A 24737-nucleotide genomic window follows, 5' to 3' on the forward strand; every position below is an offset into this window, starting at 1 on the left:
TGTTCACCGTGTTCTTGGTCATTCTTTGAGTAAATAAGTATGTCATCAATGAAAACAATGACAAACTTGTCAAGGTATGGTCCACACACTCGGTTCATAAGGTCCATGAATACAGCTGGTGCATTAGTTAAACCAAACGGCATGACCATAAACTCGTAATGACCGTAACGTGTTCTGAAAGCAGTCTTTGGAATATCATCTTCTTTCACCCGCATTTGATGATACCCGAAACGTAAGTCAATCTTTGAATAAACAGACGAGCCTTGTAGTTGATCAAATAAGTCGTCGATTCTCGGTAGTGGGTAGCGGTTCTTGATGGTAAGTTTGTTCAACTCTCGGTAGTCGATACACAACCTGAATGTACCATCTTTCTTCTTGACAAACAAAACAGGAGCTCCCCACGGTGATGTGCTTGGTCGAATGAAACCACGCTCTAAAAGTTCTTGTAATTGGCTTTGCAGTTCTTTCATCTCGCTGGGTGCGAGTCTGTAAGGAGCACGAGCTATTGGTGCAGCTCCTGGTACAAGATCTATTTGAAATTCAACGGATCGATGTGGGGGTAATCCCGGTAATTCTTTCGGAAATACATCGGGAAATTCTTTTGCAATGGGAACATCATTGATGCTCTTTTCTTCAGTTTGTACTTTCTCGACGTGTGCTAGAACAGCATAGCAACCTTTTCTTATTAGTTTTTGTGCCTTCAAATTACTAATAAGATGTAGCTTCGTGTTGCTCTTTTCTCCGTACACCATTAAGGGTTTTCCTTTTTCTCGTATAATGCGAATTGCATTTTTGTAACAAACGATCTCTGCTTTCACTTCTTTCAACCAGTCCATACCGATTATCACATCAAAACTCCCTAACTCTACTGGTATCAAATCAATCTTAAATGTTTCGCTAACCAGTTTAATTTCTCGATTCCGACATATATTATCTGCTGAAATTAATTTACCATTTGCTAATTCGAGTAAAAATTTACTATTCAAAGGCGTCAATGGACAACTTAATTTAGCACAAAAATCTCTACTCATATAGCTTCTATTCGCACCCGAATCAAATAAAACGTAAGCAGATTTATTGTCAATAAGAAACGTACCCATAACAAGCTCCGGGTCTTCCTGTGCCTCTGCCGCATTAATATTGAAAACTCTTCCGCGGCCTTGTCCATTCGTGTTCTCCTGGTTCGGGCAATTTCTAATAATGTGGCCCGATTTTCCACATTTATAACAAACTACATTGGCATAACTTGCTCCGACACTACTTGCTCCGCCATTACTCGTTCCGACACCATTTGTTCCTTTCGTTCTATTAACCCCTGGTCCGTAGACCTCACACTTCGCCGCGCTATGACCATTTCTTTTACACTTGTTGCAAAATTTGGTGCAGAACCCCGAGTGATACTTTTCACACCTTTGGCATAGCTGCTTCTGATTGTTGTTGTTGTTGCGGTTATTATTGTTGTTGGGATGATTGTTGTAGTTGCTATTGTTGTTGTTGTTGTTGTTGTTGTTGGGCCGTTTGTTGTAGTTGCGATTGATGTTGCGATTGTTGGGATAATTGTTGCGATTATTGTTGTAATTGCTGTTGTTGTTGTGTTGGTAATTCTTATCACCGTTTTTCTCCCACTTTCTTTTGACTTGCTTCACATTGGCCTCTTCAGCAGTCTGTTCTTTAATTCTTTCTTCAATCTGGTTCACTAGTTTGTGAGCCATTCTACATGCTTGTTGTATGGAGGCAGGCTCGTGTGAACTTATATCTTCTTGGATTCTTTCCGGTAATCCTTTCACAAACGCGTCGATCTTCTCTTCCTCATCTTCGAATGCTCCCGGACACAATAGGCACAATTCTGTGAATCGTCTTTCGTACGTGGTAATATCAAATCCTTGGGTTCGTAACCCTCTAAGTTCTGTCTTGAGCTTATTGACCTCGGTTCTGGGAAGGTACTTCTCGTTCATCAAGTGCTTGAATGCTGACCACGGTAGTGCGTACGCATCGTCTTGTCCCACTTGCTCTAGATAGGTATTCCACCATGTTAACGCAGAACCTGTGAAGGTATGCGTAGCGTACTTCACTTTGTCCTCTTCAGTACACTTACTTATGGCAAACACCGATTCGACCTTCTCGGTCCACCGTTTCAATCCGATCGGTCCTTCGGTTCCATCAAATTCCAAAGGTTTGCAGGCAGTGAATTCTTTGTAGGTGCATCCTACACGATTTCCTGTACTGCTAGATCCAAGGTTATTGTTGGTATGTAGCGCAGCCTGTACTGCGGCTATGTTTGAAGCTAGAAAAGTACGGAATTCCTCTTCATTCATATTCACGGTGTGTCGAGTAGTCGGTGCCATTTCCTTCAAAATAGTCAAATGGAACAAGTTAATCATACAGAATATTAAGAGTAGTTAATAGTATTTCATAGCATAATATGAACTCATTTATAAAAGCTTTTTCTTCATATTAGCGTTTTATAAGTTTAAATTCGGGTAGTACCCACCCGTTAAGTTCATACTTAGTAGCTAATATACAATTCAACTACTACAATTCTATATGAAAAACTGATTATAATAATATTTCGCGTTCAAACTTTTACACAATATTTTACAAACTTACAATACCGCTTATTTTACATATAGCATGAAATATAGCACACAATAAATTTGATACAAGATGGTTGTGAAGATAATTCTAGCTAGTACACAAGTCGTTCAGCAAAGGCAATAAAGACACGTAATTCATACGTCCAGAAACAAGTCATGCATTCTGGTTTTACTAGGATTACTTCCCATCCTTGGTCTTGTGGAACATAACCGTTATGGCCGTTGATAAGACAGCGTGTTGTAACGTCGTCAAAGGGACGAGGGTTACGTAATGTCCAACAGTCCCGTAACAATCTAAAAACCTCATTTCTTACCCCAATTACCGACTCCGTCACTTGTGGAAACGTTTTGTTTAATAGTTTAGCCCGATGTTCTTGTTCTCACTTTGGTGAGAAGCGAACATTACTAATCCGTAAGCATAACATGCTTCTTTATGTTGCATGTTAGCCGCTTTTTCTAAATCACGAAGTCCAATATTCGGATATATTGAGTCAAAATAATTTCTTAACCCATTGCGTAAAATAGCATTTGGGTTCCCCGCAATATATGCGTCAAAGTAAACACATCGTAACTTATGGATTTCCCAATGTGATATCCCCCATCTTCCGAACGAAAGCCTTTTATAAACCAAGGCATTCTTGGAACGTTCTTCGAATGTCTTACAAACTGATCTCGCCTTAAATAGTTGTGCCGAAGAATTCTGACCGACTCTAGACAAGATTTCATCAATCATGTCTCCGGGTAGGTCTCTTAAAATATTAGGTTGTCTATCCATTTTGTGTTTTTATACTGTAAAATAGACAAGAGTTAGATTCATAAAAAAAAATACTTATTAATACAAGCAATTTTTACATATATCATAAAGCATAAGCACACTATATTACATATATTACACCACACGAATACAACTATCTTATTCTGACTCGCTTGTTTCTTCTTCTTCGGTTTTCGTTCGTTTTGCCAAGTTTCTAGGGATATATGATGTTCCCCTAATACGAGCCATCGTTTTCCACATTGGTTTAGAAAAACCTGGTGGTTTAGAGGTTCCCGGGTCGTTGTTACAACTTAAGGACTTCGGGGGTTGACGATACATATAAAGTTCATCGGGGTTGGAATTAGATTTCTCTATTTTTATGCCCTTTCCCTTATTATTTTCTTTTGCCTTTTTAAATTCAGTTGGGGTAATTTCTATAACATCATCGGAATTCTCGTCGGAATCCGATTCATCGGAGAATTGGTAATCCTCCCAATATTTTGCTTCCTTGGCGGAAACACCATTGACCATAATTAACCCTGGTCGGTTGGTTGAGGATTTTCTTTTACTTAACCGTTTTATTATTTTCCCCACCGGTTCTATTTCTTCATCCGGTTCCGATTCTTCTTCCGGTTCCGATTCTTCTTCCGGTTCCGACTCTTCTTCTGGTTCCTCTTCGGGAACTTGTGAATCAGTCCACGAATCATTCCAATTTACATTTGACTCTTCATTATTATTAGGTGAGTCAATGGGACTTGTTCTAGAGGTAGACATCTATCACATAATATCAAACGCGTTAAGAGATTAATATATCACATAACATTCACATGTTAAAAATATATAGTTTCCAACAAAATTTGTTAAGCAATCATTTTTCAAGTAAACACGGTCGAAGTCCAGACTCACTAATGCATCCTAACAAACTCGATAAGACACACTAATGCAAAAATTCTGGTTCTCTAAGACCAACGCTCGGATACCAACTGAAATGTCCCGTTCTTATTGATTAAAAACGTTCCATATTAATTGATTTCGTTGCGATGTTTTGACCTCTATATGAGACGTTTTTCAAAGACTGCATTCATTTTTAAAACAAACCATAACCTTTATTTCATAGATAAAGGTTTTAAAAAGCTTTTCGTAGATTATCAAATAATGATAATCTAAAATATCCTGTTTACACACGACCATTACATAATGGTTTACAATACAAATATGTTACAACAAAATAAGTTTCTTGAATGCAGTTTTTACACAATATCATACAAGCATGGACTCTAAATCTCGTCCTTATTTAAGTATGCGACAGCGGAAGCTCTTAATAATCACCTGAGAATAAACATGCTTAAAACGTCAACAAAAATGTTGGTGAGTTATAGGTTTAACCTATATATATATCAAATCATAATAATAGACCACAAGATTTCATATTTCAATACACATCCCATACATAGAGATAAAAATCATTCATATGGTGAACACCTGGTAACCGACATTAACAAGATGCATATATATAAGAATATCCCCATCATTCCGGGACACCCTTCGGATATGATATAAATTTCAAAGTACTAAAGCATCCGGTACTTTGGATGGGGTTTGTTAGGCCCAATAGATCTATCTTTAGGATTCGCGTCAATTAGGGTGTCTGTTCCCTAATTCTTAGATTACCAGACTTAATAAAAAGGGGCATATTCGATTTCGATAATTCAACCATAGAATGTAGTTTCACGTACTTGTGTCTATTTTGTAAATCATTTATAAAACCTGCATGTATTCTCATCCCAAAAATATTAGATTTTAAAAGTGGGACTATAACTCACTTTTACAGATTTTTACTTCGCCGGGAAGTAAGACTTGGCCACTGGTTGATTCACGAACCTATAACAATATATACATATATATCAAAGTATGTTCAAAATATATTTACAACACTTTTAATATATTTTAATATTTTAAGTTTATTAAGTCAGCTGTCCTCGTTAGTAACCTACAACTAGTTGTCCACAGTTAGATGTACAGAAATAAATCGATAAATATTATCTTGAATCAATCCACGACCCAGTGTATACGTATCTCAGTATTGATCACAACTCAAACTATATATATTTTGGAATCAACCTCAACCCTGTATAGCTAACTCCAACATTCACATATAGAGTGTCTATGGTTGTTCCGAAATATATATAGATGTGTCGACATGATAGGTCGAAACATTGTATACGTGTCTATGGTATCTCAAGATTACATAATATACAATACAAGTTGATTTAGTTATGGTTGGAATAGATTTGTTACCAATTTTCACGTAGCTAAAATGAGAAAAATTATCCAATCTTGTTTTACCCATAACTTCTTCATTTTAAATCCATTTTGAGTGAATCAAATTGCTATGGTTTCATATTGAACTCTATTTTATGAATCTAAACATAAAAAGTATAGGTTTATAGTCAGAAAAATAAGTTACAAGTCGTTTTTGTAAAGGTAGTCATTTCAGTCGAAAGAACGACGTCTAGATGACCATTTTAGAAAACATACTTCCACTTTGAGTTTAACCATAATTTTTTGATATAGTTTCATGTTCATAATAAAAATCATTTTCTCAGAATAACAACTTTTAAATCAAAGTTTATCATAGTTTTTAATTAACTAACCCAAAACAGCCCGCGGTGTTACTACGACGGCGTAAATCCGGTTTTACGATGTTTTTCGTGTTTCTAGGTTTTAAATCATTAAGTTAGCATATCATATAGATATAGAACATGTGTTTAGTTGATTTTAAAAGTCAAGTTAGAAGGATTAACTTTTATTTGCGGACAAGTTTAGAATTAACTAAACTATGTTCTAGTGATTACAAGTTTAAACCTTCGAATAAGATAGCTTTATATGTATGAATCAAATGATGTTATGAACATCATTACTACCTTAAGTTCCTTGGATAAACCTACTGGAAAAGAGAAAAATGGATCTAGCTTCAACGGTGTAGCGACCCCGACAAATCGTCAAGTGACGGCGTCGGCTACGTGGGTCCCATTACCTGATTATAAGTCTTTAAGATAACGTTTGACCAAAATATGTCGCCTTCATTTCAAAATAAAGATTGTTTCAAAATTTACAAGAATTGTTCAACCAAAAGTTAAGTTACAACGTTATAAGTACGATTGAAATCCAGGCGACACAGTTTAAAGTAAAGTCAAAAGACGCTCCATGAAAAGCATGTATACTCGACATCCAATGCAAGTATCAAATAATGAGCGGAAGCATGTATCACATATCGTGCAAGACCTGAGAAAAACATAGAAATCTGTCAACGAAAACGTTGGTGAAATCATAGGTTTAGTAAGTAAATTGTATTGAACCACAAGGTTCTTTAAGAATTGCTCAACCAGAATCGTTCACATTCCAAAATAGTATTTGTATCACGAGCACCCAATTATCAAGGCTTAACCGAATCTTCCCTCTGAATTTTGAATTTAGTGTTAGAACTTACACTATACATTGTTGAAATTATATTTCATTCACTAACGGTAGCGAACCGTCTGAATGAGGGTTTGTTAAACCCGTATGGCCACACAACATAATTACACGCTTACACTTACACCCTGCAAGTGGAACTAATGATAATTGGATTGAGGACTTTTGTTCAAACTCGTATGCATCCTTGTATTCGTATTTGTTCACAATGTAAAAGCATGAAAAGTAAATAAGTGTGAAATGTATGTGTTTCTCAGCCCACGATGTAAAGAATAAAAGTGATTGAAAAAGTGGGACTATGATCTCACCTTGAATGCACGAGTAGTAAAGTACTTCAACAAGTAAATGTGTGCAAGAACAATGCTAGTCTTGACCTAAACAAATAGGTTGTATCAATAACGGTAAACACGATAGGTCAAAGATGTTCAATTAGTCCTATGGCTCGTTAAGACTCGATCCTAATAGTATGTGAATCAAATTGTCATGTTTCATGCAAGGTACAAGTATAAAAACATGTTAGAACGATTGCACAATTATTTGGTTAAGTTTGATTAAAAGTCAACTTGGTCGGGTCAAAGTCAACAGAAAAGTCAACGGGGTCGGGTTGGATATCCGACAATTTTTCTAAGTTATATAATCATATATGAGCATGTTGGCCAAGTTTCATGTTAATCGGAGGTCCGTAGCATAGCAAACATTTTCATGTCAAATGACCAAAGCAAACAGCCAGTTTTAGCCAAATGGGACGGCGTCCCAAATGGCTAGACGGCGTCCCGGTTTTAAGGTTGGGACGGCGTCCCGAGAAGCTAGACGGCGTCCCGGTTCAAAAGGTGGGACGGCGTCCCAAGTATCTGGACGGCGTCCTGATCTTTTCCCAGGCCCTGTTTGCTGTATTCCTCAAATGGACGAACCAAAACACAAAAAATCACATTTTATGATCCGCAAACAATTAGAACATGTATTTTATATCATCGGAAAGCTCTTTCGACAAGGAACGCAACTAAGCACTTTTCATCAAGCAAAAACATCATATACTATAACCGAAATCCCGTCAAGTGATCAATAGAGGTTTATTTTCAAGTTTCAAGTTTATCAATTGAAATTTAAGTTTCGGGAATCCAATTTATACATATGATATGCCGTTTTGAAGGTAATGAAACATGTAACACAACTAAACACTTATCAATAACATTAACAAGCATTCAACGCATCAAAAGTTTGTTTTAAGAGTTGTCAACCCTAACCAAAAGTTCACAAAATCAATAATCGCGTTTATGAAGTTTCTTAAATCAATCTATACATCAAAATGAAGCTAATGATACTAGGAACACAATTAGAACATGAACTTTTAACATCTAACAACATATGATCATCCAAAATTCAAGAACAACACACCAAAATTCAAGTTCATGCTAGTTACACTAAAACAACGAGATCGAGCATACAAATTATATACACGACATCACAATGAGCCATAGACACTAACTAACACCATTTCAAGTCAAAAACACGAATTTAGAGAAATCTAGAGTTTTAGAAATGTTACCCAAACGAGATGAAGTTAGTATCAAATTGTAGAGGATGAAGAGAGGATTCCAAATATGTAATTTGTTTTGTTGTAAGCCTCCTAGATCGAATTTAGATGATGAATGATTGAATTGGGTGTTTGTGTGTGTTCTTGCTAGAGAGAAAGAAAGAGAGAGGGAGATGGTTGAATGGTGGTGATTGGGGTGGACTAGGTGACCTAGTCAACTAGTTTGCCCCGTGTCAATTTTAGTCCCTCGAGTTTGTAGTCGGGTGCGGAAAATACCTAAACGGAATATTTTAAAACGCGTATTAAAATCCGATAACGAGAATATTTAGAATGTTAGCTAACGGAGGTTACGAATCTAGATACGAGGAATATTATCTAAAAAGAAAAAGACGGCGAAAAAAAATAATTTAACGGAAAAATGCGGGATGTTACATTATCCACACCTCAAAAGAAATTTCGTCCCGAAATTTAGTTGGAAGTAGTAGTCGATATCTCTTACTCGAGACTTAGAGTAGTAACTCTACGAATGAGTGAAGGTACTATCTTGGACATTCCACGAATTCGGACAGTCGGGGTGTTACGTTGTATTAAAGTTCGATTTCACGATCCATGATTTCAATCAGTTTTCCCATGAAGAGGAGTTTGTCATCAATAGTTGGTGCATCTAAAAGGATTGCACATTCCTGTTCCGCATGACACGTTTCTAAGTTTGTTACACGAAATGTAGGATAAACGGAAACTTAATTGAGTCGGCAGTTCTAAACGGTAGGGAGCGGTTCCAATACGCCCCAAAGTTTCAAAAGGTTAAATATTGCGAATATAACCCTCCTCGATTTCCCAAAATGGATTACAACTTTCCAAGGTGCGGTTTCTCAATATTACGCGGTTACACACTGGGATTTGTGAGGTTTTCATCTAAGTTTGGTATGACTCTTTTGGCGACTACGGGTCGTCTCGAGCCCTTCTCGGACTTGAATGATCTCAATTGTTGTTTCCTGATGTAGTTCAGATTTCGGTGTTTGTTTGCCACATGCGTTGGTCCAACGAATAGGGGTATGACATTTGCGGTCATATAGGGTTTCGGAAGTGCGGCGTTAGTACAAGAACGGTAACTATCGTAGTATGAGGGATCAACTAAAAGCGATAATGCGAGTTTGAAACATGTCCTTCCAGGATGTAAATCGTTCGTTTGCTCGGGTCGTCGGTTTGTGAGAGATACACGGTACATGTGTCTAAGCGGGTTCCCAAGGTCTCTTGTAACGCTAGAAGTGAAACGAGTATTTCGATACAGGATAAATGACGAAGATACACCGTGTTGGAATAGAATCTCTTAAGATATGTTTGAACAAGTCAGTTAGGGTTCGAAAAATGTTCGTTAGGACTATTCACCCTCGTAGCGAATACTAATATAATATGAGGAGTTTATCTATCCATGGAGAAATGTTACAAGGAGTTTCCTTAAACGGAAATGCGAGCGATGAGGATAGGAGTGAAATGAGGACTTTGAATAGGATGAGCTTACATCTCGAGGTTGCCATAACGTGCCTCTAGTTGTCAAAAGTTGAAGTCTGAAAGAGAAACGAGATAGTACACGTAGTTGTATAGTTCGGGGTTGCATAATAGTTGGCCGATTATCAGAAACACAAGGGCGTTAAGTCAAAGAAGAGTGAAGTATCGTTGGATTGTGTGTTATCTTAAATTCCAGTAATATCAGACGGTAATGGTGAAATATCAGGGGTATGTAGTGTGGTACGTGATGACGAGAAAATTGATCGGATCCACAATTTAGTATTCGACTTCTCCGTGCAAGATAACGAATTTAACTAGAAATGTTGGTGTGAAGAATCACGCTCAAGGTTCGATCGCGGAGAGATTAAAGTCGTGTAACACGAGAAAAGTCAGAAATGAATTTTCGGTAATAACAGACGAGGTCTAAGATTTTACGAATACAAGTCTGAGTGGGGAGAGTTTCCTGATTACATGTGGCTTGATTTTGAGATTGATCGAAATGCCTTGATCATTAACATTATGGTCTAGAAAATTGGACTTCGTTCAACAGAAATTCTCACTTGGAGAATTTGGTATAGAGTTGCTCTTTTCTCAAAAGTTCGAGCGTAAGATGGTGATGTTGTTCGTTTTCCTTCTTTACTCGAATAAGTTAAGATGTCATCTATAAATACGATAACAGATTTGTCTAGATAAGTTTGCAGACGTGGTTTAGGAGGTTTATGGATACGGACGAGCTTTGGATAAATCGAATGGTACTAAGAGAGATTTACAACTAACGTTGCGAGTTCGGAAAAGACTCAGGAGACATTGTCTCCCTTAACCCCCAATTGATGATAACCGGAACGGAGGTCGTTTTGGAATACACACGGGATTCATGCAAGAAATCATGAGGTCATGGATGCGAGGGAGAGGGTATCGGTTTCCAACCGAAAATTACTCAGTTCACAATAATCTATACAAGACGATGGGGAAACATTTTTTTTTTTTTTTTTTAACGAATATGTTCCGAGCTCCCTAGTTCTATAGGTGTCAAGTCAAAAGTCTTAATGTATATCCTCCAATAAAATTTATAGGCACACAATATTTTTCCGTTGGTCACTTAAATCGTCTAAGTAGTATCTAGGGGAAAAAGTGGAATGTAAAGAGCACGAGTCAAAGACTTGTTTATAAAACGTCTAACGGTAACCGAATCGAATAAACATGAAACGTGAGAATTTCGAGAAGAAACATACCCGTGACTAGTCCATCGTCGTCTCGGGCATCCTAGGCGTTGATGTTGAAAGTTTAACGGCGTGCGTTGGGGTTGATTTTCTTATTTGGGCACGCACTCCTAAAATGACCCGGTTGGCCACATTCAAAACAAACACCCGTCTTGGGTGCATTGTGCTCCTTTTGGGCGACGGGAGCGGTATTCCTACAATCGTGGGCTACATGGCCACTTCTTTGACACTTCAAGCAAAATGGTTTGCCACATTCACCTAAATGATGTTTGTAGCACTCGTTACAATACGGTAGGTGTCCGGTATAACCTTTCTTGCCGTTGGGGATGAAGGGCTTCTTGGCGAGGTTGTTGTAATTGCTTGATTGGGGGGCTTCCCATTTTCTTTTGTTGTCACCCGACTCATCCTCGGCTTTAGGTGCCGGCACTTCAATCTCGTCTACCGTTTCGATCAATTGACGGGCCATATTCAGGGCCTCTTGGTGATTACTGGGTTTGGATGACATTACTCCTTGTTTGATGCTCTTGGGAAGACCATCCATGTAAAGTTCAACCCTTAGAGGTTCGGGGGTCACGAGGTTTGGACACATCAAGGATAGCTCAGAAAATCGTTGATTATATGCCTTTAGGTCATTCCCGACCGCTTTTAAAGTTCTTAGTTCGTGTTCGAGCTTACGGGTCTCTTCGCGCGGGAAGTATTCGGTGATCATCTTTTTCTTTAAGTCGGCCCATGAGAGAGTGTGAGCTTCATCGATACCCACCGACAGCACATACGTATTCCACCATGTGAGGGCGATACCGGAAAAAGTGTGGGTGGAATATTTGACTTTGTCTTGGTCCCGACAACCGCTTATGCTAAAAACGGCTTCTGTTTGCTCAAACCATCGGGTGAGCACAACCGGTCCTCCGGTCCCATCGAAGGTGTGAGGTTTGCACCCCATGAAAGTTTTGTAGGAGCAACCCTCGTTTGAATTACCGGTTCCATGGTTGTTGTGGTTGTGGTTGTTATTGATGTCGGAGGAGATACTAGCCATAGCCGCACCTATGGCGGTGGCTATCATACGTTGGAGGGCTTGTTCGGGAGTTTCGGGAGGAGCGCGTCGACGAGCCATTGTTCCTTCATGACACAAAAATATCGTTGGTTAGTATTCTAAATAATACTAACCGCGATATGGAATAAAGAATAAGAGAAAATTATCCTTGACTCGCCTTAAATTCTTTATGTCATAATGTCGGAACGTCCATGTGAATCACCGTAATATAATCCCGGAAATTATATTACCCTGATTCTCATGTGCATTTAACATTACTTCATAAAGTCAAGGTGGCGCGTCAACAAAATTTATTAACGTAAGATCAAGATCGAATACGAGTTAGACATGATAGAAGAGTTCGAGTATAAATGCACAAATAGTCAAGTAATTCCTACTTCAGTCTATATGCCGGTTGTAGTCTAGATTCACCTATGTACCCTATGACTCGGGGTGGACACAAATGAACTCTAAATCCCTACAACCAAGGCTCTGATACCACTTGTAGCGACCCCGACAAATCGTCAAGTGACGGCGTCGGCTACGTGGGTCCCATTACCTGATTATAAGTCTTTAAGATAACGTTTGACCAAAATATGTCGCCTTCATTTCAAAATAAAGATTGTTTCAAAATTTACAAGAATTGTTCAACCAAAAGTTAAGTTACAACGTTATAAGTACGATTGAAATCCAGGCGACACAGTTTAAAGTAAAGTCAAAAGACGCTCCATGAAAAGCATGTATACTCGACATCCAATGCAAGTATCAAATAATGAGCGGAAGCATGTATCACATATCGTGCAAGACCTGAGAAAAACATAGAAATCTGTCAACGAAAACGTTGGTGAAATCATAGGTTTAGTAAGTAAATTGTATTGAACCACAAGGTTCTTTAAGAATTGCTCAACCAGAATCGTTCACATTCCAAAATAGTATTTGTATCACGAGCACCCAATTATCAAGGCTTAACCGAATCTTCCCTCTGAATTTTGAATTTAGTGTTAGAACTTACACTATACATTGTTGAAATTATATTTCATTCACTAACGGTAGCGAACCGTCTGAATGAGGGTTTGTTAAACTCGTATGGCCACACAACATAATTACACGCTTACACTTACACCCTGCAAGTGGAACTAATGATAATTGGATTGAGGACTTTTGTTCAAACTCGTATGCATCCTTGTATTCGTATTTGTTCACAATGTAAAAGCATGAAAAGTAAATAAGTGTGAAATGTATGTGTTTCTCAGCCCACGATGTAAAGAATAAAAGTGATTGAAAAAGTGGGACTATGATCTCACCTTGAATGCACGAGTAGTAAAGTACTTCAACAAGTAAATGTGTGCAAGAACAATGCTAGTCTTGACCTAAACAAATAGGTTGTATCAATAACGGTAAACACGATAGGTCAAAGATGTTCAATTAGTCCTATGGCTCGTTAAGACTCGATCCTAATAGTATGTGAATCAAATTGTCATGTTTCATGCAAGGTACAAGTATAAAAACATGTTAGAACGATTGCACAATTATTTGGTTAAGTTTGATTAAAAGTCAACTTGGTCGGGTCAAAGTCAACAGAAAAGTCAACGGGGTCGGGTTGGATATCCGACAATTTTTCTAAGTTATATAATCATATATGAGCATGTTGGCCAAGTTTCATGTTAATCGGAGGTCCGTAGCATAGCAAACATTTTCATGTCAAATGACCAAAGCAAACAGCCAGTTTTAGCCAAATGGGACGGCGTCCCAAATGGCTAGACGGCGTCCCGGTTTTAAGGTTGGGACGGCGTCCCGAGAAGCTAGACGGCGTCCCGGTTCAAAAGGTGGGACGGCGTCCCAAGTATCTGGACGGCGTCCTGATCTTTTCCCAGGCCCTGTTTGCTGTATTCCTCAAATGGACGAACCAAAACACAAAAAATCACATTTTATGATCCGCAAACAATTAGAACATGTATTTTATATCATCGGAAAGCTCTTTTGACAAGGAACGCAACTAAGCACTTTTCATCAAGCAAAAACATCATATACTATAACCGAAATCCCGTCAAGTGATCAATAGAGGTTTATTTTCAAGTTTCAAGTTTATCAATTGAAATTTAAGTTTCGGGAATCCAATTTATACATATGATATGCCGTTTTGAAGGTAATGAAACATGTAACACAACTAAACACTTATCAATAACATTAACAAGCATTCAACGCATCAAAAGTTCGTTTTAAGAGTTGTCAACCCTAACCAAAAGTTCACAAAATCAATAATCGCGTTTATGAAGTTTCTTAAATCAATCTATACATCAAAATGAAGCTAATGATACTAGGAACACAATTAGAACATGAACTTTTAACATCTAACAACATATGATCATCCAAAATTCAAGAACAACACACCAAAATTCAAGTTCATGCTAGTTACACTAAAACAACGAGATCGAGCATACAAATTATATACACGACATCACAATGAGCCATAGACACTAACTAACACCATTTCAAGTCAAAAACACGAATTTAGAGAAATCTAGAGTTTTAGAAATGTTACCCAAACGAGATGAAGTTAGTATCAAATTGTAGAGGATGAAGAGAGGATTCCAAATATGTAATTTGTTTTGTTGTAAGCCTCCTAGATCGAATTTAGATGATGAATGATTGAATTGGGTGTTTGTGTGTGTTCTTGCTAGAGAGAAAGAGAGAGAGAGGGAGATGGTTGAATGGTGGTGATTGGGGTGGACTAGGTGACCTAGTCAACTAGTTTGCCCCGTGTCAATTTTAGTCCCTCGAGTTTGTAGTCGGGTGCGGAAAATACCTAAACGGAATATTTTAAAACGCGTATTAAAATCCGATAACGAGAATATTTAGAATGTTAGCTAACGGAGGTTACGAATCTAGATACGAGGAATATTATCTAAAAAGAAAAAGACGGCGAAAAAAATAATTTAACGGAAAAATGCGGGATGTTACAAACGGATCCTGGGATGGCTCGAAGTTCTTGAAGCAGAATCATGACACGAAAACAAGTTCAAGTAAGATCATCACTTGAAATAAGATTGTTATATTTATAGAAATTGAACCAAAGTTTGAATATGATTATTACCTTGTATTAGAATTATAACCTAATGTAAGAAACAAAGATTTCTTGAGGTTGGATGATCACCTTACAAGATTGGAAGTGAGCTAGCAAACTTGAAAGTATTCTTGATTTTATGTAACTAGAACTTGTAGAATATATGAAGAACACTTAGAACTTGAAGATAGAACTTGAGAGAGATCAATTAGATGAAGAAAATTGAAGAATGAAAGTGTTTGTAGGTGTTTTTGTTCGTTGGTGTATGGATTAGATATAAAGGATATGTAATTTTGTTTTCATGTAAATAAGTCATGAATGATTACTCATATTTTTGTAATTTTATGAGATATTTCATGCTAGTTGCCAAATGATGGTTCCCACATGTGTTAGGTGACTCACATGGGCTGCTAAGAGCTGATCATTGGAGTGTATATACCAATAGTACATACATCTAAAAGCTGTGTATTGTACGAGTACGAATACGGGTGCATACGAGTAGAATTGTTGATGAAACTGAACGAGGATGTAATTGTAAGCATTTTTGTTAAGTAGAAGTATTTTGATAAGTGTATTGAAGTCTTTCAAAAGTGTATAAATACATATTAAAACACTACATGTATATACATTTTAACTGAGTCGTTAAGTCATCGTTAGTCGTTACATGTAAGTGTTGTTTTGAAGCCTTTAGGTTAACGATCTTGTTAAATGTTGTTAACCCAATGTTTATAATATCAAATGAGATTTTAAATTATTATATTATCATGATATTATCATGTATTAATATCTCTTAATATGATATATATACATTAAATGTCTTTACAACGATAATCGTTACATATATGTCTCGTTTAAAAATCATTAAGTTAGTAGTCTTGTTTTTACATATGTAGTTCATTGTTAATATACTTAATGATATGTTTACTTATCATAGTATCATGTTAACTATATATATATCCATATATATGTCATCATATAGTTTTTACAAGTTTTAACGTTCTTAAATCACCGGTCAACTTGGGTGGTCAATTGTCTATATGAAACATATTTCAATTAATTAAGTCTTAACAAGTTTGATTGCTTAACATGTTGGAAACATTTAATCATGTAAATATCAATCTCAATTAATATATATAAACATGGAAAAGTTTGGGTCACTACAATCTGAGTCTGAGGAAGATGAATAATCTAGTCCACAATGGATTAGTTGAAGGTGTGAATGTTAAGAGTTTTCATATTCCTGAAGTATGTCTTCCGTGTAAAAAGGGGAAACAAACGAAAAAGTCTCATACTACCAAAAAGCATCATTCTGTTAATATTCTGTTGGAGCTGTTACACATGGATCTCTTCGGTCCAGTCAATTGTAAAACTCTCATTGGAGAATCTTATTGCTTGGTAGTTACAGATGAATATTCCCGTTTTTCGTGGGTTGTGATGTTGAAGCACAAGTCTGATACTTTTGAGCATATTAAAGTGTTGATTCTAAAGCTCGAAAGTTTGTATAAGTTGAAGGTTAGAAAGATTCGTACTGACAATGGTACGGAGTTTTAGAACAATCAGATGCTACAATTTTGTAATTAGAAGGGGATACAACAACAGTTCAGTCCTGCTTATACACCACAGTCAAATGGTGTTGCTGAAAGAAAGAACAGGACTTTGATTGAAACTGCAAGAACGATGCTAGCTGATTCATGTCTTCCAATTGTGTTCTGGGGTAAGGCCGTGAGTACAGCTTATTATGTGATGAACAGAGTTCTAGTGGTGAAGCAACATGGTAAAATGTGTTATGAACTGTTGCACAAGAGAAAGCCAAACATTAAACATTTTGAACCTTTTGGCGCACCGTGTACTATTCTGGTACGTGATGCTGGAGTTAAATTTGATTCAAAGGTTATTTCTGGTATCTTCTTGGGTTATAGGAATCCGAACAAAAGGGTGTATAACAATGAGACAAGGTGTGTGGAAGAACGTTATGAAGTTGATATTCAGCGCAATGCTCCGCCTCGTGTTAGTAAAGGTTATGCATGGCAGTTTGAGTATGACAAATTATTTGATTCATTCAATCTTCCACCGGATGTTACAGAGGAAGAACTTCTAACTCAGATTTTATTTGATTCTCGAAATTCTTCGGAGAATGTTATTACTATTCCTGGGCAGGTTCAGAATCCGGTTTCTAGCTTGCAACCAAGTCCACAGAGTGTTAGAGGTGACGTTAACACAAATGAGGATGGGGTAGTTGATACAGATGAGGATAGTGTGTTAGAAGATGATGAGGATGTGGAATGTTCAGTGTTGACAGAGGGAGCTACTATTCCTCTTTACAATCTACAGCCAACTGTGACAGTGCCCGAACAGACAACTGAAGCAGGAGGTGTACGTAGATCTAATCGTGTTATTCTGCCACCTAAGCGACTGGCAGATTATTATGTGAACACCAGAGGAATTCCTCATGTCAATCCTCCTCAATCTACGACAAATGAGGCATCCACGTCTGAAGTTCCAGTTACATCTGAGGTTCCCGTGGTTTCTGAAAGTACAACAGCAGCAGAAGATGTTCAGACAGAAAGTGCGAACATGGTGACAGCTTTTTATTCCTCTTTGAACAAGACAGGAAGAGTATTTGTTCATGCTCACTCATGTTATGTGTGTTAAATTGAACCGAAAGATGCATATGAAGCTTTAAAGTATGATGAGTGGGTAAGTGCTATGCAAGAAGAGTTGTTACAATTTAAACATTTAAAGGTTTGGAGGTTAGTCAATCCACTGCATGGTTGTGTACCCTATGGTCTTCGATGGGTTTTGAAGAACAAGAAAGATGAGAAGGGTATTGTAATTAGAAATAAAGCTAGATTGGTGGTGAAGGGATATCAGCAAATCCCTGAAATTAACTATGATGAGGTTTTTGCTCCAGTTGCGAGACTGGAGGCTATAAGGATTTTCTTGTCTTTTGCATCCTATATGGGTTTCAAAGTCTATCAAATGGATGTGAAAAGTGCGTTCTTGTATGGAGAGATCAACGAGAGAGTGTTTGTTGAACAACCGCCTGGCTTTGAAGATCCGCATTTTCCAGAAAAGGTTTATCGACTAGAAAAGGCACTGTATGGTCGTCATCAAGCTCCTAGAGCTTGGTATGCAATGTTGTCCAACTACATGCTAGAGAATGGTTTTAGGAGAGGCGTCATTGATCAGACACTTTTCATAAAAAGGAAGGGACAACACCTAATGTTAGTGCAGGTCTATGTTGATGATATTATCTTCGGGTCTACAGATCAGAGTATGGTTGATGAATTTGAGAAGGTTATGCAACGGAAGTTTAAAATGAGTTCCATGGGAACTATTAAGTTTTTCTTAGGTTTGCAGGTGGCTCAAACGGATAAAGGCATCTTCTTGCATCAGACTAAGTATGTTGCTGATATCCTAAAGCGCTTTCAAGCAGATACAGAGAGACCAGCAAAGACTCCATTGTCGATTAATCATGGGATCTCACCCGATTGTGAGGGTGCTCCAGTGGATCCTACTTTGTACAGGGCGATCATAGGTTCTCTAATGTACCTTACTGCTTCTCGGTCAGATATTATGTTTGCGGTTTGCCTGTGTGCTCGTTATCAGGCGAATCCTAATGTTCATCATATGCTCGTGGTTAAGAAGATTCTGAGGTATCTGAGAGATACTCCCAGCTTAGGGTTATGGTATCCGTGTGAGGATGGTTTTGATCTCACAGAGTATAGTGATTCAGACTATGGAGGTTGTAAGAAAGATTTCAAGTCAACATCAGGAGGGTGTCAATTTCTTCGTAGCAAACTAGTTACCTGGCAATGTAAGAAGCAGACAGCAGTGGCTCAGTCCACGTGTGAAGTAGAATACATAGCCGCGGCCAGCTGTACATCACAGGTTATCTGGATTCAACAGCAACTACGTGACTACAGTTTGCAAATCTCTAACACTCCTATCTATGTTGATAATACTGCTGCCATAGCTGTCACTAAAAATCCCGTTAATCATTCTAAAACGAAACATATAGGGATTAAATACCATTTCATTAGAGACAGCTATGAGAAAAAGTTGATAGATGTAGTGCAAATTGACACTACAGCCCAAAGGGCTGATTTCTTTACAAAAGCTTTTGATAAACCACGCTTTGAATTTCTGTTAAAAGAGATAGGTGTTAAGTTGCTTAAAGATGTGGCTCCTGAAACTGAGGTTCCTGACACAGAGGAACCTAAGCCTAAGACTGAGTTGTGAATGGTTTAAAACTGCTGGTAGAGTATGTATAGTTTTGCATGGTAGTTTGTAAATCATGTGCATGTTTAGCGTTCATTTGCATGATAGATTAGTTTTACCTGATATTTCTGCATATTTGCGTATGTTTTAGATAGTTTTATGCTTTTGTACAGAGAAAATCAAAAAGCCATAAAAATCAGAAAACCAGAAAAACAAATAAAAATTGAAAAATAGAAAATCCATAAAAATTGAAAAGCCTGAAAATGAGTTGCTTATTATGTTTGTGGGAAGTAATTGCAATACTGAACTGACATGTAAGTTGTGAAAAACAAGTAATACAGGATGATTGATAATGTGTTAGTAAACTTTATTGGTCTAATTCTAGATAGAGATGATCACACTAACAAAGCGTAAATATCATGATGAGGAAATCGTGGAAAGATTTACAGCGGTTGAGGGTAGTCACCTACTTATCACTGAATATGTACTGAGAAATGATTGTACAGAAACTCGACAGACGGTTGAGGTCTCCCCTACTACGATTTATACTCGGTAGCAAAAGGATAATTTTGTGAGTCCCCAAGGTGAGCATACTTTGTCTAGGATGCATACTTGTTTCTATTTACCTTTATTACTTGGACCGAAATCCAACAACATACATATCGGGTACCCAAAAGGAGGTGTTTTCTCTAAAAGGGTTGAGAAGTACAGTTTTGTATCACAGACACATAATGATTTGTAAAAGGCAACGTCATCGGGTTCTAGATTTCAACATCAGAAGATTGGTTTTTTGTGCAGTTATTACAAATGTCAAAGATAGTGGTGCATCATCATCATGTATATAGTTGTAATCTTTTATTTATTTTCTTTATATGTTATGTAATATAGCATGGCGAAAAGGCAACATCAGAAAATCCAAAAAAAATAAAAATAAAAAAAATGATGCAGTTTTGTTTTGTTTCTGTTTATTTATTTAAAGTTGTAAATAACATGATGCACCACACCTAGCTGCAAGAGAATCATGGATCAAGAATTGAACAAAGCTTCAGAGATTCCTCGGTTATCTAAGTCTGAGACAACATATATTTCAATCGGAGACTTATTTGAACGATTTAGTTATCTACATCCGAGGGGGAGAATTTATCAGATCATCAGATATAGAGAACTTAAATCATTCAGTTCACATCTCAATTAGTGAACTTTACATCTTTTGTCTGTGGTATGGGATTGTGCCTATTGACCTGGATAGTGGGAATATCTTCTGGAAGGTATCTTAGCGTTCCATCACTCAAATATATATATCACTTCCATCCATCCAACATCATACATCATACTATTTTCGTTTAAGTATGGGGTTTATAGCGGCCGGTATGCGTCCTTAACAGAGTATGCAATAAATTTGAGATTAACAATGTTCAATAGAATCGAAAATACATTGATGTGATAAGAGGACAGCGTCAACATGTTGTGCTCAATTGTTCTACCCGAGAAATCGTACGATCTCAAATGAGGACTGACTTTGTGATCTAAATCTGGCATTGAAAAATGTTAAAGTAATTAATATAACGTGATCATCGAAGTCCAGGGTGAAAGTTGATAAATGTTACTGATATATTTGAAAGTTGTTCAGTATATGCTTTATCAAATAAGTTTGTGTATGAACTGTGGAATAACATGTCAATTTAGTTCAGTTCTGATCCCCGAATCAAAAAGATTAAATCAATTTGATATACCAACTCACAAAAAGATATGTTATACTCCTTGAAGTGTGATTCATGGTAAACAGTTTTACTTGTTCCTATGCTGATAACATCATGCATCTGTTAATGTTAATGATTAATGTAACTGATGTTAGAAGTTGATCTATTACTAATCTGAAAGGTTAACTGTTTCGGCTATAATGATTATTAATCATGACACACTGGATCTTGTAAAGTTATTTGCTTTGTATATTTGCATGAGCATGCATATCTGAAATAGTTTGCATTCATATGTTAGTTGCATGTGCATTTGTGTTTCATCTTTTAAGTTTTACAACTCAGTTCTCGGAAAGGTTTATTGTGAAAGGAACCCTAAGTTTCTCATTTATTTTGAAAACAAGTTGTTTTGAACTTAAAGGAACAAAGCGTGTTTGATTTTTACTGTGGAGATCAGTCCCAGGGGAGTTAATGTGAGAAAAGAGGTAAGGTTTGAATTTGAAAAGGGTTAAGTTTTTAAAGTTTTTCAAAAGGCAAGACCACCGGCCGACTGTAATTACACCCGGCCGATGGACAAAGACACTCGACTGAGTGTCGAGACTATCGGGCCGAAGGACTTGACCATCGGCCGATGGTCGCTGATAGGGTATAAAAGGACCCAGAGTCGAACGGGTCAGTCACTTTGTGCATTTGTGTGTGATTTTACCCTAATTTTCAAGCTAAAAGGAAAGGAGATTTTGACCGTGCGTTTTATTCATCTTTTCATTGTGAATCCAGCGCCGTAATCGAGGTAATCCAACTCATAATCATTTGTTTTAAATCGGTTAATTTATGCTCAAAGTTTAAACTCTCAATCGAATGGTTTTTAGTTGTTATCTGTTGAAATTGATGTTTTAATTAAGTTTATCGGCCTATTTAGCATCTATTGTGACCAGAAATCAACCCAGAAACAACAGATAGATCGATTTGAGCTTTTTGATCAAACAGATCTGATGAACTACCTCTGACCGATGGTCTCTAACCATCGACCGATGGTGTCTCACACTCGGACGGATGACTCTTCACTCGGCCGAAGGTCATTAATTGATCAGTTTTGTGGATAGGTTGTAGACCAACTGCCGTAGGTCTAGACCGTCAGACCGATGGTCCTGTCCATCGACCGATGGTCACTTGATTGGGCCGATGGTAGATTTTTATATTGAATTTAATTGAATTTTTGGTCTCTGGTAATTTCTGTTACGCCTATCTAATGCTAGTGCTTGTAGTTTGAATTAGAATGTCAGGTGGCTCCCTTGTTGGGCAATGGATGTTTAACATCGACTGTAGGAGAATTCTAGCTAGAGGACGACCCATCTTAGTGGAAAAAAAGGTCATTGCGACTCAACAGACCTATAGTCCTTGGGAACAGATTGGGTGTCAGGCTTTCTTAGACATTGGGGATTATTACTGTCCTGAATTACTGTGGGAATTTTATGCCAATGTTGCCTTAGAAGATAGTAAGAAGAAGTTTGTGCACTCAGGTCTGTTTAATCAACAGTATAAGTGGACTATGGAGGAATTCTCAAACCTTTTGAATGTTCCTCATACCGGGGTTAAGATCCTATATCCTAGCAAAGATCTGAAAAAGATTCCCAACAAATTCAAACTATCTGACATAATTGCAAGGTTATGCAAGCCAAAGAAAGTAGTTACTGCTGGTAGGGTTGAGGTTAGAGATGATGATATCTTACAACAACATGAGATACATTTGAGAATCATCAAAAGGAATGTGACTTTTAGGAAAGAAGGAGATAATCTGTTGTCTGGTTCTGAAGCCTTGTTTCTGTATTGCCTATTAGAGGGTATTCAAGTAAATGTGGGTCATTTTCTCAGTCATATAATGAAAGATTTTCTTGAAGCAGAAGAACCATTTCCGTACGCAGCTTTATTGTATAACTTGTTTGAGAAACTTGGTGTGATTCAATATGAGGAAAAGCTAGTGCCAGAGGATCCCATTATGGGATGACAAATTGTGAATTTATGATTTTGTGTTTGATTATTTTCAGCTTGATATGTAATTTGATAATGCTAGCTTGTTAGCATTGATACACTATTTTATGTCAGTAATAATCTTACTTTGAACATGTGATTGTGTAACCGTGATCTTATTAATGTAATATATTCTGTGATGATCAATCAGCTATACCTAATCCTTTATGAATATAATGCTGATCTGAGTTTGTGTTTGCAGTTATTGTTAATCATGTCAGGTGTTCAGATGGATCAAGAATAGGTAGCTCACAGTTCTGAGACTGAATCATCGGGAGGACCAAGTTCTGTTAATCTTCCTGGATTGAAGGCAAGCCCTAATTCGAACTTGACTGCTTGTCTAAGTGACAAAGGTCCAAATGCTGGCAAGTACAAAGAGGTGATTGAATTCTTAAAGCGTTCAAGGATTTTTGCTGCAGTTTCTATGCCGTGTACTGCTTACTATTCTCATCAGAGAGAGTTTTGGAGGAATGCGAGAATTGAGACTGTTGATAATAGACAAGTGATAGTGAGTACTTTGTGTGATCAAGAGGTTAAAATTTCTGAGGACATGATTCGCAACACGTTTTTGTTTGAAGATGCTGAGGACATGCCCAAGAAGCTGTCCAAGACAAAGATAACTGGGTGTATGTTAATATGTCAGTATGCTGGTGACATCACTCGAGCTACAATCAAGAGAAGTGGATTCACTCCACCATACAGATATTTGTCGTTAGTTGTGGTTAAGTGTTTGAGTCCGTTACAAGGCGGGTTTGATGAGTTAAGCGAGATCTATCAGGGAATGTTTACTGCTTTGATTCTTAAGGCTGACTTTAATTTCTCGGGGGTTATATTCGATTTGCTGGTGGAGAATGTGACAAGCCAACTGTGACGACCCGGAAATTTCTGACCAAATTAAAACTTAATCTTTATATGTTCCAACACAATAAGCAAAGTCTGTTAGGTTGAGTCTCAAAAACTTTGAACTGTTTCATATATTAAATTGAACCTCGACCATTTCCGACGATTCACGAACATTTTTTGTAAATAGATATGCACATATAAATATATTTATATATATAAATAATAAATTGAAATACCTAAATAAAATATTATATGATTTATTTGTTAGAATTAAATATGTAAATAACTTATAATATAATTAAACGTGTTATTTAAAAAGTGTTTATATATATAGACAAAAATGGTTTTGAATTTAATTAGTAAAAGAAATTAACACGTTGATCATCCAATCATTATTAAAATGAAGTGTAATTCAAAGTTTTGAGAATTTAAAAATAAATGTTGGTCCGTTAATAGATTACGTAGATTATAAGTTTGATAAAATTGCATTTACTTTATTGGTTTGAATTATAATACTCCGCATATATTATTTGGGAGGCAGCCACATGTTTCAACATGTTTCAATTATCGTATTTAATTATTATTATTTTGTTATATATAGATAATATGGATTCATGCACCAAACACATCACTTTTCTTTTTCTTCCGCTTTTGACTTTGAGTACCATCATTAACCATCACCAACTCTATCTTATCTCTCCTTTTTCTTGTAATTATTCTTGTTTTATGAATTCTATCAATTTCCAAACCTAATAAAAAAATCACGAAT

This window comes from Rutidosis leptorrhynchoides, chromosome 3 (genome assembly GCF_046630445.1).
Source record: "Rutidosis leptorrhynchoides isolate AG116_Rl617_1_P2 chromosome 3, CSIRO_AGI_Rlap_v1, whole genome shotgun sequence".
Taxonomy (NCBI): Eukaryota; Viridiplantae; Streptophyta; class Magnoliopsida; order Asterales; family Asteraceae; genus Rutidosis; species Rutidosis leptorrhynchoides.